The sequence below is a fragment of the Pleurodeles waltl genome, chromosome 6 (genome assembly GCF_031143425.1).
Source record: "Pleurodeles waltl isolate 20211129_DDA chromosome 6, aPleWal1.hap1.20221129, whole genome shotgun sequence".
Lineage (NCBI taxonomy): Eukaryota > Metazoa > Chordata > Amphibia > Caudata > Salamandridae > Pleurodeles > Pleurodeles waltl.
In genome coordinates, this window is record NC_090445.1 from 789,156,288 (window position 1) to 789,174,146 (window position 17,859).

Sequence of the window (17,859 nt, forward strand, 5' to 3'; positions counted from 1 at the left end):
GCAGACAGCACTACTTACGGGAACTCAAAAGAGGAGTTACCAAGGGGCACATTCTGATTAGACTACATAGGCATCTGTCATGGTTGCTATGGCAAACAAGCATTTGCAATGCAACGGGTCTTGCGTTTGCTCATGTTAGAGCTATTAGCGTTGTAATCTCGTAACTGGAATTTTCTTGCCACATAAACTAATAATCAAAAGTAAAACAGTTTCACATATGCTAGCTGATGGTCACCATGAGTGTGAAGGAAACACAGAATAAGAAACAGAAGTTGCCTTGCAGTGAAACTTCTCAGCAAAAGTGCAATTATCCATGTTACCGGCAAAAGTGCAATTATCCATGTAAAAGGGTCGATGTCATGCAAAGCGCTCGACTTCTGCCCAGCGAGATCGCTCTGCACAGAAAATTAAAAGATAAAGTAGTCCAGAAACCAGCTGAAAACAGGGAGCCTCATATGTGTTCAGTAGTTTACTGGTCCGCTCGAGGAGGGCTAAACACCAGAAAAGGCATGACCTATGCATGGCACAGACATTAAACAAGATTACAATAGAAATGGAGACTTCTTGATAAGAGCGAGACTTTATAATAGATCAAATAAATCAGATACTATTGGCCCCCAGGAGCTCCAGGGAATTCTGAAATAACCAGCACTACAACAGCTTCTTCAGCAGCCTCCAGAGGAAGTGTGGGAGTATCCTCAAGCAACTGGAATTTAGCGTGGGGGTCAGCAGCACAACATTCTACTGGGACATTATAGCACTCCATGAGAATTTCACAAGAGGTCCGTGGTATTTCACAACTTTCTCAGACAATGTCATCTATGTTTCATATCCCATCTCCAGGCATTTTTCACAGATTGGGCTGAGATGTCTTTCATATTGTTCTATTTAAGTAAATATGCATTATCTTGGGCCAATCAATTATATTAGAATACCAACCACTGGTTACAAGATTATTCCCCATTTTACTACAATTTAAGGCCGTTTTGGAAAGAGGCAAGTGGGTCTATCTACCAGATGACACAACTCAGAGATACTTTGAAGATGTATAATGAAAGTCATGTGATGGGGCATCCAGAAATCTGAAAAATTCAAGACTTAATCGACACTTCTGGCACCCGAGGTTAAAGCAATCCATTAAAGATTATGTGAACCATTGATGTGTCTGTGCCCAAAGTAAATCCTACCATATAAACCCATGGGATTTCTTCAATCTTACCCACATCGACAAGGACAGTTGTCCTTTGACATGAATGACCTTCCCAGCTCACAAAGATAACCTACAATTATGGTGGGAGTGGATTATTTTACTACATTTGTTAATTTATTTCCCTTGCATAATTTACCTTACACACCCAAACTAGCCTTGGTGTTCTTGAAGAAGGTATTGAATGTGCCTGGCTGCCTCTGTATAATGACAATAGATAGATAACGCCCAATGTGCATTTCACTTTTGGGAAAAAAATAACTTTGAGGTTGGGCATGCTTCATTTCACCTCTAGTGATTGTCACTCCCAGACTAATGTATTAGAACACAAAAGAGAGTAACATGAGTAATACAACCCCACACATTCTCCCGAAAGAAATAAGTACATCCAAAAACCACTGGAAGTGTGGGCTGATCACATGAGGGTAAAACTGGATTAGTGGACCCTCAATTAGTGGTGCTGACACAGCGCATAATACATATAAGAGGCTGTGTGTAGAGAGTGTCTATGATAGTGGCTGTGTATACAAGAGGGAGTTCCTTTTACGGACTAGGTGGTCTCACACACATAATAGTGTCTTGCTTCATCATTTGACCACCTAGCCCCACCCATGTAAGATAGTACTACGTGGGCGGACTCAACCTCGTTGTTAAAGGAACAACAGAGGGAGTGCTGAAATAAATCTGACTGGATATTTCGCAGGGATCCAGATGAGGTGGGAATAAAATTACCATACACGTCACCTATTACGATTAGTTGGATATTTTAATAGAGGTGCATGTAGGTAAGGTTAAAATTGTAATTGGGACTAAGTTGAGTTTTAATGGCTTACAGAGTCTAAAAAACAGGGACCAACATGTTTCTGCCCTCTCTATGTGCTGGAAGGTCAGGGTCATGGATCCCTTAGGGGTGGATGCTATGTAGCATGCTCAGTGGGTGATAAAAGAAGGAGTAGTTAGCCTACCTGAACTGATTGTTCATATGAAAGTAGGTTTGTAGGAGAAATAGAAATATAAAATAGGGAGGGTGAACGAGTGTCACAAAACACAGCACACAACAAAACACACAGGCAAACATGCAATAGGGGTCTTACCCCGAGGGAAAAGGTGGATTGCCTCTGGTCTGGGAGATGCCGGAGGGAGGGTATCCCTTGTAGTCACACTCTGTTAGGAGATTAGAAATTGACAAAAGAGGAGAGAACTAGCAAAATCTACAGATTACAGTGGTTGTGAAAGGCATAGGGAAGAGCCCCCGATGGTAACTAGATGTCTAAGTAAAGGCAAGGAAAAGAATGCCTGATAGGAAAAACTTGCCTCCGTTTGTTTAAAAAAAGTGCTTAGAACGAAGACAGGAAGTTGCCAAAGTTGTTATGCCACTTACCACTCCAAAGGGATTACCGGATAGAGTACCTAGTGTCCGGAGCCCAGCCACTCGAGAGCCGAGGCGGGTGAGCGCCCGGTGCTTAAGAAGGATAATAGGAGTTAATTAGGCTCGTTGCCAAGGGTGCACTGGAAATACAGCGTTTTACAAACGTCAGGGGCGCACCCGCGTCCCGTGTATGAGACCAGAAGCGTGCACCGGGGTGCACATTTGCACCTAGTTTGGCCTGCCTTTACATGGACCATTTCGAAAAAGAAATGGTTCTGACAGATGACAATCCATTCTTTGATAACATTAAGTTATGGAAAAGATACATCAATTATATTTTTCTCATCTGGAAGGGCACAAAGGAGGAAGCCATCACCTTTGTTACATGGCTTAATGCGCTAAATCCTTTTTTTGAATTTACATCCACATGGTAATTGGTTTTCCATGATTGGCACATTTGATTTACTGGTAAGTCCCTAGTAAGTGCACTATGGGTGCCCAGGGCCTGTAAATCAAATGCTAGTAGTGGACATGAAGCACTGATTGTGTCACCCACATGATTAGCCCTGTAAACATGTCCCAGACCTGCCACTTTTGTGTCTGCATGTGCATGTTTGCACTGCCAAGTCGACCAGCCAAGTGTACCAACTTGCCAGGTCCAAACCTCCCCCAATACTACATGTATGTAATCCCTAAGGTAGGCCCTAGGTAGCCCGAAGGGCAGGGTGCAGTGTATTTAAAAGGTAGGACATGTCCTGATAATGAAATACAACCAAATTCGTTTTTGACTATTGCAAGGCCTATGTCTACCATAGGTTAACAGGGGGACTGCCTTTAAATGTCATTTAAGTGCAGTTTCCCATTAGGAGCTGATCAAGATATGGATTTTGGGGTCTCTGAACTCCCAATTTAAAAATACACCTTTTGGTACAATTGGTTTTTAGAAAGTGGGCATTTCCTTGCTTAACCATTCTGTGCCTCTGCCTGCCTGTGGAATCCATGTCTGGGTCAGACTGACAGTTGAGCTGTTTGTGAATTCCCTCTAGACAGTGACCCAAAGGGACCTGAGGTATGCCCAGCATTTCCTGATGAGTCTTCCTGGGCTAGAGTGGGGAGGGAGGAGCTGACATCTGCAACCTGAAAGGGCTGTGTCTGCCCTCACACAATGTAGTCTCCAACCCCCTGGAGTGTGCCTGGGGCCAGGGCTAGGCAAGGCAGGATTTTGTGAACAACAGAGACTTTCCTTTGAAGTTTGCCTACTTCAAAGGCAGAGATGAGTATAAGTAGTGGACCCAAAAACCCGAGAGTTTTAGATTACTTCTAGATCAAGAGGAGCCTCTGCCAAGCAGAAGAGCTTGATGCGTGAGGAGGACCTGCTACTCTGCCTGTTGCTTTGCTAAGCTGGCCTGCTGCTGCTTCTGGCTTAAAAGGGAAAGGACTGGACTTCACTTTCTGAAATCCTGCTTGTAAAGTTTCTCCAAAGGCTTGGAGTGAGCTTGCCTCCTGTTAAGAAGTCTCATGGACATCACAGACTTCACCTGTTAGCATCTGGGTACTCCTGCTGAGGACCCTGACTTGCAAAGTGGTGCCAATCCAGTTCCTGGGCCCTTGGAAGTGGGTTATGGTAAGAAACAAGAAGATCCAGACACACCGACTCCGGACGGCTCTAGAACCGGCACCGCTGCCTGCAACCCAAAGGCGTGGTCCCAGCTGGAGTGCGACAACCCCGACCTACACTGCAGGTCCAAAGCTATCAGAGCCTCACTGAAGTCCTGAGAGCTGTGTCACCGACATCCATGACTCTCGACTCCGCCGTGGCGCCTGTAGCCCCATGGCGTGACGCCGTGAGGTTGCCCAATGCATCTTGACCCACTGGATTCACTGAACCAACGCCTCGCACCAATGCTGCATCCCCTCTCCTGCTCTGCAGTAAGGAACTGATGCTGCACCGGTTCCAGTGATGCCTCACCTCCCCGACTCCGTGCACAAGCTTGTTTTCTCATTTCCAAAGGTACTGTACATGGGGGTCTGTGCGACTCCGTGACCAGTGCCGTGCTCCTCACGAGTGGCGTGGGATTGTTGGGAACGACTCTGTCAACGACGACGTCATAGCCCAAGTTGGAGCTATTGTGTTTCTAGTTGCTATATTGAATTTTAATCTTTGAAAGTTTGTATCTTTTCTTGTGTATGTTGGATTTTTGTTGTCTGGTCTTGTCTTACTCAGATAAATATTGGCTATCTTCTAACCTGGTGTTTTCACTGTGTTAGTGTGTGTGTTTGTTCAAATACTTTACACATTGCCTCTGAGATAAGCCTGACTGCTTATGCCAAGCTACCACGGGGGTCAGCAGGGGTTTTCTGAGCTGTGTATCTCCTTTACCCTGACTAGAGTGAGTGTCCTGCCTTGGACAGGGTGTAAAATGACTGCCAGCTAGAGACCCCATTTTTAACAGACGGGATAAAAAGCGCCCCTTGTTTACATTCAGTGCCTGACAACAGCAGTTAAGCCCTCAATACAAGCCCGGCGGTCGGTGATAAAGCGGCGGTAATACCGCCAATAGGTGGGCGGTAAAAAAAATGGAATTATGACCACGGCGGAAACTGCCCACACAGACAGCCACTTTAACACACCAACCGCCACGGTGGTAGCAACAAGCACCGCAGTGGAAACCGCTAACAGCCAGGCGGAAGACAATGTACCTCCTACCCTATTACAACAAGCCAATCAACCAGCTTTTCTGGGGCGGTACCAACGCCATCAAAAGCACGGAGGAAACAATACTCAGAAGGGACGCACCTCTGGACACTCAAGGAAGAACCACCACACCATGGTGCCCGAACTACAGGTGTTACCCATGCTGGTATACTCCCTCCTACACCAGGAACACGAACGGCGGCGAAGACGACCACAGTGAGTACCGCACCTAGCACACAAGGGAGAGGGGGAGGTAAAAGAGAGTGACACACACACACGCAACACCCCCAACCCCAACGCCATACTCACAAACAGATGCAACAACATTGCATATCCATCCTGTACCCCTCAGGAATAACGCAAGGACAAAAGGAAGTGAGTAAAGTCAGTGTAATAATATAAATTCCGATAAATATGTCACAAAACAGTATCTGCAATATATACAAATGGAGGGACACTGCCAGTCCAAAATGTTTGTGGCCCACAGGGCCATATCACATAGGCCAAGGCCCCACTTGACTCCTGCCTCAATACGTAGAGAACACTGCTGGGGCATCAGGTCGAAAATACACAGGCAGCTCAGGGGGAAGGAGAAGGGGGGACACCTCAGCCAGAAGATGGTACAACGCCACTGCTCCTGGAGGGGGCTACATGCCCTCTGCGATGTCCTGGGGAGTGTAAAGCCACAGTCTCTCAAGTGGGTGGTTTGCCCACTGCTTGGTCCTGGGGAGTGCAAGACCCCAGTCTTTCAAGTGGGTGGTTTGCGTCCTGGGGAGTTCAAAGCCACAGTCTCTCAAGTATGTGATATTCCCACTGCTTGGTCCTGAGGAGTGCAAGGCCACAGTCTCTCAAGTGGGTGAGTTGCCCACTGCTTTGTCCTGGGGAGTGCAAAGCCACAGTCTCTCAAGTGGGTGGTTTGCCCACTGCTTGGTCCTTGGGAGTGCAAGGCCACAGTCTCTCAAGTGGGTGGTTTGCCCACTGCTTTGTACTGGGGAGTGCAAAGCCACAGTCTCTCAAGTGTGTGGTTTGCCCACTGCTTGGTCCTGGGGAGTGCAAGGCCACAGTCTCTCAAGTGGGTGAGTTGCCCACTGCTTTGTCCTGGGGAGTACAAAGCCACAGTCTCTCAAGTGGGTGGTGTGTCCACTGCTTGGTCCTGGGGAGTGCAAAGCCACAGTCTCTCAAGTGGCTGCCTTCTTCCACTGGTTCTGGAGGGGGCTTTGTGCCCAGTGTGCTTGATCCTGGCAAGGACGGGGTGAGTGGATGCTTTCTTCCACTGGTTCTGGAGGGGGCCTCTTGCCCAGTGTGCTTCATCCTGGCAAGGAGGGGGTGAGTGGATGCCTTCTTCCACTGGTTCTGGAGGGGGCCTTGTGCCTTGTGATGCAGATCTTGGAAGTTGCAAGGTCACAGTCTCTCACCTGGGTGTCACACCTACAGTTTTTGCAGGGGCCAGGACGCACTACAGCCCACGGAGGCATGACTACACACTGCCCACCGGCGGTGACGACTGCTCAGTGATGGCAGTGGTGGGGCTGGCGGCGGTGCTGCCAGTGGTGGGGGGAGGCTCCAGCCCTTCTCCCGCAGCCTCGGATGGCTGCCCACTGAGGCTGCTGCTGCTGGCAGTAGTGGTGGCAGTGGTGCTGGTGGCGGTGCAGGTGACAGTGCTGGCGGCGGTGCTGGTGGCAGTGCTGGCGGCGGTGCTGCCTGTGGTGGGGGGAGGCTCCAGCCCTTCCCCCGCAGCCTCGGACGGCTGAAGTGCCATGGCTGGTGTTGTTTGCTCATATGCTGCTCCAGCACGAGGCTCCATATCCATCCTGCCTGCGGTGTCTGTGCCTTTGTCATTGCACTTGGCAGCTTGTGCTCCCTTTCTGCCCTTGGCAGCTGGTGGTGCCTCCTTGCTTCTGCCAGCAGGTGGTGCCTCCCTGCTTCTGCCAGCTGGTGGTGCCTCTTTGCTTCTGCCAGCTGGTGGTGCCTCCTTCCATTTGCCAGCTGGAGCTCCCCTTTTGCCCTTGGCAGCTGGTGCAGGCACACTGGCTGTGTGGACAGGTGTCTTCATCGTGCCTCTCACAACTGCAGTGGCTGCAGAAACGATAGTGGGCGTGGACTTGGTGGCTGAGGTGCTAGCCTGGGTCCTGACCTCCCTGGCCCGAAGTGAAGGACGGGGGGAGAGGCAGGGAATAGGTCAAGGGTAGAGAGGAAAAGCTTTTTAGGGACCCTGGGGCTGAGAGAGGATGAAGGTTTGGGAGTGGAGGAAGAGGGAGTGGTGGTAGGAGGTGTCTGTCTGCTGTGTTTGGGTGCAGGTGCATGGGCTGGATGCTGTCGTTAGGTGGATGGCTGTTGGGTGTCTGAGTGCTTGCGTTTGTGTACTTTGGGAGGAGGGGGCACAGACACAGTGAGAGAGGACACAGGGGACGTATGCATGGATGTGGGGGTGGTGACTGCCAGTGAGGGGCGTGTAGTGATAAGCGTGATGGTGATGGAGGTTGTGGATGAGGATGTAGTGCATGCAGGTGTGAGTGGAGACGCTACTGGGAGGGAGGTGGACGATGAGGAGGAGGGGGACACAGTGGAGGCAGTGGATGTTGGTGTGTCTGCATCTGGATCGTGCTTTTGTGAGTGCCTGTGGGATGAAGTGTGTTGCTTGTGTTTGCCTGAGCCAATTCCGTGTGTTGATTTGGGTGCATGCTGGTCTGAAGGTGGACTTGGGATAGGCTGGGGTTGAGGGGAATGGGACTGGGTAGAGGAAGTTGGAGGGGTGAGGCTAGAGACAGGGACAATGGCTGCCATCAGGGAGTTGGCCAGAGCCTGGAATGATCTCTGTTAGGCCGCCACGCCAGAGTGAATGCCCTCCAGGAATGCATTTGTTTGTTGCAAATGCCCTGCCAGACCCTGGATGGCATTCACTATGGTTGACTGCCCAACAGAGATGGATCGCAGGAGGTCAATAGACTCCTCACTGAGAGCAGCAGGGCTGACTGGGGCAGGGCTGGAGGTGCCTGGGGCGAAGGAGATGCCCACCCTCTTGGGTGAGCGAGCACGGGAAACACGCTGAGGGGCTCCTGGGAGAGCAGTGCTGGTACAGGGGGTGGCGGCTGTACCTGTAGTTGGGGTGGCCACAGAGCTGTCCGCCACCACCAGGGAGCTTCCATTGGAGGAGGTGTCACCGTCCGAACTGTCCCCTCCAGTCTCCGCCGTGGTGCTCCCCTCACCCTCCATCCCTCACCGTCTGCTCCTCCGCCAGATGATGCTAATGCACACAAGGACAGGGTGACAAAACAAAAAGGGGGGAGGGAAGAGACAGAGGATACACATGGTCAATGCCAACAACAACACCACCGTTGGCGTACACAACACACAGGGAACAGCCCTATGCACTAGGCCATGCACTACCAGTTACAATGCTAGTCACCAGGCCATGGAGTACAATGCCTAACGCCAATAGCAGCACAGCTGAAACCCACAGGCCCCTGCCCAGTAGTAGATGCCCACTAGCATATTTGGGGTTGGAGCGCATCAGACCCTGCCCATCATGGAACCTACCCTGCCATGTTCGTCCTGGCCTAGGGGCACCCACAGACCCACACCCCCCACCCAGATAACAACTCCACACACACAATTTTCTGATTCTGAAAACTGTACTCACCCCCTTGTGGCTGCTGTGATGCCTTCAAGCGTCCATCCATCTCCGGATAGGCTACAGCGGAACATCAGGGGGATCAGGGTATGACGGGCACCCCTTCCTTGTTGGGAGGCCATGCCCAGCTGGGCCTCCGCCGTCTTCCTTGCCCAGCGACGCAGGTCCTCCCACCGTTTGCGACAGTGGGTGCTCCGCCTGTCAAAGACCCCCAGGGTCCGCACGTCCTTGGCGATGGCACGCCAAATACCCTTTTTCTGATGACTGCTGACCTGTAGAAAAAGAGACATAGAAAAAGGTATGAGTCATACCGTCCGGTCTGTTACACTCATGGCCCACCATATTCCTCCCATTCCCTTACGCACAGAGATTGACCCCCATTCATGCAGCTCTCTGCCCAGGACCCCTCAGCCACCCCGCCCTTACACGAGGCTTACACACAGCACTCCATGCATTCATGCCCTATGCATCGTGCGCACAGTATACTCACCTGTTGGTCTGGAGGACCATAAAGTAAACGGTACTGGGGTAGGACCCCATCCACCAGTCTCTCCAACTCCTCCAAAGTGAAGGCAGGTGCCCTTTCCCTAGACACTCGAGCCATGGTCTCTTCCAGACACAGGTCACAGCAGCAATTGCATTGTAGGTCCTCTCCTGTTAAAGGTCAGGTAGCAAGTGAGTGAACAGATACAAAATGGCGGTCACGTCCGCCGCAGTGCGTACCGTCACCGCTGGCGTACATCACCATTGGCTACTGGAACCCATAGGGCCCAATGATAACCAATGAGGTGTTGCATGGCGGTCGTTGACCGCCTCCCGCAACAGCACACAACGTCAGCGGAATTACCTCATTTCCACTTGTCCCTCCAAACAGGTCAGGCGGCTGCCATTTCAGGGGGGAACAGGCCATGACACCTAACTGCGTCAAAGCAGACATAGGCACATTTATGGAGCTACACGTTCACATACTGTTTCTGTCACAAAATGCAAGGCATTTTACTCTGAGGATATCTTTGAATATGACCATCTGCTCACCGTTTTTCACCCTAGAGTTCAACCTGCTGAGGATGAATAGGAGATGGAGACATACCCCTGCGTAGAGACCCCAGGTGGACCTGGCAACAATGGAGGACAGGCACATTATCCTAACCTATAGACTTGATAGGGCCACAATCCAAGAGCTGTGTGCTCAATTGGAGCCAGACCTGATCTCAGCTATCCGTCACCCCACTGGGATCCCCCCTCTTGTGAAAGTCCTATCAGTGCTCCATTTCTTTGCAAGTGCCTCCTTCCAAGTGACAGTGGCCATGGCAGCAGGGATGTCACAGCCTATGTTCTCAAACGTGCTGACCAGAGTGTTGTCTACCCTGATGAAACACATGGGCAGCTACATTGTATTACCCCAGGTGGAGGATTTGGCCACAGTGAAGGCTGACTTCTATGCACTGGGACATATCCCCAACATCATTGGTTCTATTGATGGTACACATATTGCCTTTGCCCCTCCCCCCCGGAGAAATTAACAGGTGTTCAGAAATCGAAAGAGCTTTCACTCTATGAATGTGCAGATAGTGTGCCTGGCGGACCAGTACTTCTCCCATGTGAATGCAAGGTATCCTGGGTCTGTGCATGATGCCTTTATCCTGAGGAATAGCAGCATCACATATGTGATGGCTCAACTCCAGAGGCAGAGGGTGTGTCTAATAGGTGAGCCCATGGTCCCCACCCAGAGTCTGTTGGGATGTGGGTGTGGGTTTGGCCCTAAGGGTGATTGTCTGGCTAACAGGTATCCCTCAATATTTACAGGTGACTCTGGTTACCCCAATCTCTCATGGCTACTGACCCCAGTGAGGAATGCCAGGGCAAGGGCAGAGGAACGTTACAATGAGGCACATAGGTGAACAAGGAGGATCATTGAGTGCACCTTTGGCTTTCTGAAGGCCAGGTTCAGGTGCCTCCATCTGACAGGTGAATCACTTTGCTACTCACCCAAGAAGGTCTGCCAGAGCATCGTTGCATGTTGCATGTTGCATGTTGCACAACCTGGCCTTGAGACGCCAGGTGCCTTTTCTGCAGGAGGATGAGGCTGGAGATGGACGTGTGGCAGCGGTGGAGCCTGTGGACAGTGCCGAAGAGGAGGCAGAGGAAGAGGATGTGGACAATAGAACAACTATAACACAACAGTACCTCCAGTGACACACAGGTCAGACACTGTAACCTCACCTTACATTGCTGTTTTGTGAAGTGAATTTTCTCTGGCTGGCGGCTGTTCCCACTACAAAGGCCACTTATTGTACCCTTTAACATGTCTATTTGCAGGTATTTGTTCCCTCCTGTGGCTCCTGGTGTATTGACTGCAGCACATTACAGGTCATAACTATGTATACATCACTGTACAGTCTATTTGCAATGTCTACTGATTGTTAAACAATTACATCCTTAAATCATACTCCATACTTGTTTTTTCCAAGGGTGCTTATTTTAGTGCTGAGAAGTAAATGGGGATGTGCAATGGGCTTGAGTGATGGTGTAGGAAAGTCCAGGATAGGGTCCAGTCTACTGGTATCACAGGCGCATTGTCCAAGTGGGCATAGGAAGGGGAGCAATGGCAGTTCAAGGTTGACAGGATGATAGAGTGGGACACAAGGGTGACAATCAGGAGAGTCTTATTTCCTGGCGGGGGTCTTGGCAATGTTCTCTGGCTTCTGCCTGGAACGCAGGGACCGTTTGCGTGGTGGTTCTCCTTCTGCAGGGGGTGGGATGCTGGTGGCCTGTTGGTCCTGTGGCGGGGCCTCCTGTCCACTAGCGCCAGCGGAGGTGGAAGGCTGTTCATCGGTGTGGCTAGTGTCAGGTGCCCGTTGGTGTGCCACTGCCTCCCTTATGGTGTTGGCCATGTCTGCCAGCACCCCTGCAATGGTGACCAGGGTGGTGTGGATGTCCTTCAGGTCCTCCCTGTTCCCCAGGTACTGTCCCTCCTGCAGCCGCTGGGTCTCCTGCAACTTGTCCAGTATCTGGCCCATGGTCTCCTGGGAATGGTGGTATGCTCCCAGGATGTTGGTGAGTTCCTTGTGGAGAGTCGGTTCCCTAGGCCTGTCCTCCCCCTGTCGCACAGCAGTCCTCCCAGCTTCCCTGTTGTCCTGTGCCTCTGTCCCCTGAACTGTGTGCCCACTGCCACTTACCCCAGGTCCCTGATCGTCCTGTGTTTGTGGGGTTGCCTGGGGTCCCTGTAGTGGTGGACCCACTGCTGATTGATGTGTCCTGGGGACAGTGGTATGGGCCCGCTGGGTGGGTGCTGTGCTGGTGTTTCCTGAGGGGGGAGGCTCTGTGGTGGGATGGGACTGTGCCTGGGTAACCAGAGGTCCCTGATGAGCCAGGTTGGTCATCCATATCCAGGCGTGCAGAGCTGCTGTCATCACTGTGGACCTCTTTGGGGGGGAGCTGGATGTTGCTAGCGCCTCCTCTCCTGTGACATTGTGTGGGGGTCCTGTGGGTATGTAAATGCAGTGTTATTGTTACTGCGTGTGATATATTGTGCATGGGTGTGTTTCTCTCTATGGTTGTTATTACCAAGCCAGCTTTGGCTTGTGTGAGTTGTAATTTGGTTGGCTGAGTGATTGTCACTAGTGTGCATGCTGTGGTGATGTGTGTCCATGCAGGGCTGTGAGTGGTGTCCATGAATTGTTGTTGCATGCAGTGCTGGGTACTGGGAGGGGTGGGTTGTGATGGTGGGGTGTATGTGAGGTGGTGGGGTGATGGGGTGATGGTAGGGCTGGGGGTATGTGATGGCATGCAGGTAGGGGGTGATAGTAGTTAAGATTTGTCTTACTAGTGTCCAGTAGTATGTGTATGTGTGTCAGGTGTGTGTAGTTTGTATTAACCAATGTGGTATTGTTTTGTATGTGTGTGTGTATTTTGAGCGTGGCGGTATGTACCTCCAATGGTTTACCGCGGTTGAATGTCCGCCGCAGTGATTTGTGGGTCATAATGCTGTGGGCGTATTTCTGTTGGCGTAACAGTGTGGGTTTTGGTGACGCCATTTTATCACTGACATTTGGTGTGGCGGACTTGTGTGTGTGTCTTTATAGTGGCAGATTTCTATGTGTGGGTCATAATACGCGTACCGGTATACCGCCACGGTCATGGTATGTTGGCGGCAGACAGCATGGCGGTAAGTGGCACTTACCGCCAATGTCATAATGAGGGCCTTAGTGTCTTCCCTCTTGGTCTGTGAATTTTGGCACCTTTCTAGGATCCCTGCATATTTGTGATTTTTTCCCTGGAGTAATGCTCATGATTAAGGTTCTGTGCCTTTTTCCTCACCATACAGGCCTCAAAAATGTACGTTCATTGAGAATGTAATGTTTGCCTTTCTGTTTCTGATATCAACCCTCACAGCACCTTCCATGATCAAGCCATCCCAGAAAGTCGAGCAGGCTTTAAAGGCCCAGCTTTCCCTTTCTGACCACGTACCCGGCATTCACATCAGAAGATAGCACACGTGGTTTCACTATCTATGCTGCTGGGGAGGCCAAACCACATCAGGGCCCGTATTTATACTTTTTTTAGTGCCGCATTTGCTCCGCTTTTTGACGCAAAACTGCGCAAACCTACAAAATACAATGGCATTTTGCAAGTTTGCGCCGTTTTTGCGTCAAAAAACGAAGCAAATGCGGCGCAAAAAAAGTATAAATACGGGCCCAGATACCTGAGAAAAAGCTTTGCAGCACTCAAACCTCTCCAGTTTTTCAAGACTGGGAACTGGTTCACTCCAATTTATTGGCAGGATCCTCGTTTTCCTCAGGAAACTAGCACTCAAAGTGAAGTAAGGGGTCTGTTCCTGTGGTTTAAACTGATGAAGACAAACCAATGTCTTCCATGGGGACAAAAAAACCTGCATTATATAATTATGGAAGTCCCATCCCACTCCAGTTTTTTTCCACACTATTGTATAACTCATAAACTACTGAGGAATGTATTGTTTATAAGAATGGCAAAGCTCTACAGCTTCTACTGCCAGGCCCCTTGAGGCCACCTCTTTTCCATTTAGTACATCCAGAACATTAGTTGGAAATTAAGAGACATTCTCTGTCTAGGAACAATGGAAACGATCCTGCCCTGTATAGGGGACTAGCAACCTACTACAATACTTCATTGTAAGGGAAAGTGTAGAAGACTCTGTTCCATTTTAGATCCATACAAATTAAGTCAGCTCCTCCCTCTGCAAAAGATTGAAATTGCTGTCCAAAACAATGACTCACAATGTACAATTGAGCTACTGAACACTTGTGGCTACACATCCTGCAGGGCCACAAGTATACATCAGCATTATGGGGTGAAACCAACACTATCCGTAGAGGACACTGACATTCAGTTCCCGTGCTTTTGATCAAGTCTGGATAAAGATCCCTGCTTTTCTGTGGCAGCAAAAGATCCACTGGAATCCCTACCCAGACAATCATTTTGTTTGAACAGCATCAAAGGAGGAAGCAGGGTCTAGCATAGCCCTACTTCCATGGCTCTATATAATGTTGAGCTCTCGATGAACTCCCCAGAACTTCTTTGGTGCACTCCAGGAGGATTCACTTCATCAGAACAGTCTTCCACTCCAGCCTTGTACATGCCTTGCCCCCTCTAAAAAGAGTAAAAGCCATCAGCCATATTTTAGATGTCTTTATGGACAATGAGACCATGTCATCATAATGGTTTTGGAGGCCTCCAGGACTACAAGTATTGGTGTCTTGTGTCATGCCAATCTACATTCGCATTTCCTGCGGCTCCATCTTGAAGAAATTATAAACAGTTGCTAGATGAGTAGTTCAAGCCCATTAAAATCTTGCTAGCCATTTTTAAGCCTTGAAATGGTTGTTACATGTTTACAACCTTTTGATGGAGGCACCTTCACCATCTACAATTTACAGTCACCACAGACTTCTTGGTGTATTGGTGTGGGTAGCATTATAGGTTACTCTCCATAAGTGCTTTATGGAACAAGTCAGGTGTTTTCTTCCATATAAATATTTTAGTGCAGAAAGCAGTCTTTCTTGAATTGAAAGCCTTTCTTCTGAAGGTGAATTCAAGAGTGGTGAGAATCTACATGCACAACACTAAAGCTCTCTTCTGTTAGACGAAACAAGAGGGTATCTTTTCTTCACAGCTCTACAATTGAATCTGTAGGAAAAACCTTACAGCATGGCATAACACTGGTACTCTCCCATGTTGCAGGGTTAGACAGCATGAAGGTGGACAGCAGGAGCAGGCATCTCCACTCTCTACACAAGGTGGTAATCCTCCTGAAAGGTAATGGCCGAATCTTCTAGGCCCGGTGTTGTTCAACCCTAGGTATCGTTGGCACTTACTTATCGCCAAATGCAAAATGTTCATCTACTAGATAGGTAAGAAGCCAGGATCTTTAGTAGATAGCCTCATGTTGGACTGGAAATTATCGTTTATTTATTGATTTTGTATTGCGTTTGAGAGAGTCCTTCAGAACATCAGAGTCCAGAATGCTTGTTCATCCAGTTTGTCTTGCCTTGTAGGATTGTTGTATGTGTTTCAATTGCTTCAAAAAGACCACATCTGACTCCTTTAGACGAAAGTCTTCCTTTGCAAGGAAGAAGGGGGAATGCTACGGGCCTCCATACTATTGTTCTGCTTAAGCACATGGTTCCTGAGTAGCTAACCCTTGAAGAGGTGTTGCCTCAGAATCTGAAGGCCTGGCCTCTACCAGGACTTGATACTACAGTAAATGGTTGGGATTCTGCTCCTGGGTTCCAGCTTAGTTCCCAGTAGCGGGGTCATAATAACCAAGTATATTTTGGCCAATGATGCCAGCTACATGTACATCTCAGAACAAAACTCATCAGTGGCAGTGTGTCTACCTGACCTTTAGGCATGGGAGGAAAAAGCAGTGTGTCTTTGATTCTCTCTACTGGCATGTGGTGGGTTTTCTTTTGCTCCCCCTGGCTTGTATCTGTGTAACCACAGTTGTAGCTGTTTGCTGGAATGTTCCATGGGAGCTGGGGATTGGTGTGTGTAGGAGGTAGTTGGCAGAATGCAAAGGTACGAGGGATTTCAAACATGAAGTTAATTCTCCTTCACCTGCAATTTCAAGGAAACGCTACTTTCCTGGAATATCAAGCATTTTTTTGTAAATCTCTTTATTATTGAAAATACAACTTGTACCATTGACAACCAAGTCATTCTTTTGTAGTACATATTTAGCGGATCACCTTGCAAAAAGGGAAGCAAACAAGGTAAAAGGTAGGGTTCACTGATGGGATGGGGGGAAGATCCATGGATGTCTGCATTGCTACATTATTGACAGTTCCAGACTGCACCTAGCACCCATCCGCCCATGATGTGCATACTGAAGTGGAACCACATGAGCGTTGTGTGGGGATAGATGGACTCATGTATTCCCCTGCGCATGCCGCGCTTGCTGAATTAGATCTGTGTAGGGGTAATCGTAATACAAGTTGCGTCTGATAATACCTGACAACAGCTCAATTTGTTATGGACTGTAATAAGGCATGCTACGGGTGACGGTAACCCCTTTCCTAGCTAGTCTTTTACTGCGGGCCTCCATCCGGCCGGGATGTGGGTAGTGTGTTCCTGCTTTGACTCCCTGGTGCCATGTGATGCATGCCTACGGTAATTTAGATACTGTGTCCTAGAATAGTGGTTGCATACTGTATACTTTTTGTTTTTGATCTCCGATTGGACCGTGTCATTGATGTGTGGGTTCCACACACCCAGTGACCTCCCTTGTGGGTTCAGGGGGAGTGTGTGCCATCTTTAGCCTTAATTGAAATGATATATTTATCCCATATTTCTACTCATTTCTATCCATACTCCCCTGTCAAGTAGTGAATGTAGAATCTGTGCTTCCGCCCTAGCCCATTTCAACAGGTCGCTCAGCCAACGTTGCATGTCTGGTGTGTTCGGTGCCTTCCATTGCATTGCCAGAAGGTGCTTGAACAGTACAAATGCCATGTCAGTGCACCCGTGTAGCTGCTTTCCCTTTGCCGACCTCGTACGAACCCCTAGTAGGCAGGACTCTGGAGTAGGGGATAGTCGGTGTTCCACCAGTTCAGCTGTCAGGGAGGTAATAGTGTGCCAAGATCGTAGAACTGGTGGACAGTCCCCCATCATGTGATAAAATGTAGCTTCTGGCTCTCCGCATCTAGGGCATTCATGATTATTGTGGGGGAACATACGCTGAAGTTGGTGGGGGGATAAATAAGTTTGGTGTAAGTAGTTAAATTGAGTGTACTGGAAGCATGGGTTACGCAACACTGTTTTGACCATGCTGAGTGCCATGTTTCATGCTGTTTGCGATAATGGTGTTGAGAAAACATGGTCCCACCTAGCCCTGGCTTTAATATGGGCATCAACAGAACTCCCCAGCAGAGCAGTATATAACTGGGAAATGCTATGATGATGCCCCACGTCCACTAGTAAATTATTTAGTCGGGGAGAGTTGTGGTCTCGTTGTCCCTGTTTTGCCATACCCTGCGTGTGAGTTGTTGAAGTGTGCTGTAGATTATAAAGCGTCCCGGTCCTACGTCGTACGCGGCTGCGAGTTCAGAGTATGTCATCAGTCTACCTTCCTTGAAAATATCCCCTATTGTTTGTATACCTAATGCTGGCCATGTCTCAAGAGCATGATATGCACTTAGCTGGGGCACCCCCTGAAAGGCCGACAATGGAATCTTGGGCGAGTAGGGTGGGACCGATTCCCCATTAAATATATAATGGTGCCAGCACCTACGGGCCGCAATCATCAGAATATTTTTGTGCTGCAGTGAATTTGTGTGGTCATGTAACCATCCCAGTACATTGGAGTGCCCCAGGATATTGTGCACCGATGTTATCTCCATGTTAGGAAGGTTCTGTATCCAGAGCAGCGGCCATTTAAGCTGTGCTGCCGTGTAAAACAACTCAAAGTTTGGTGTGCC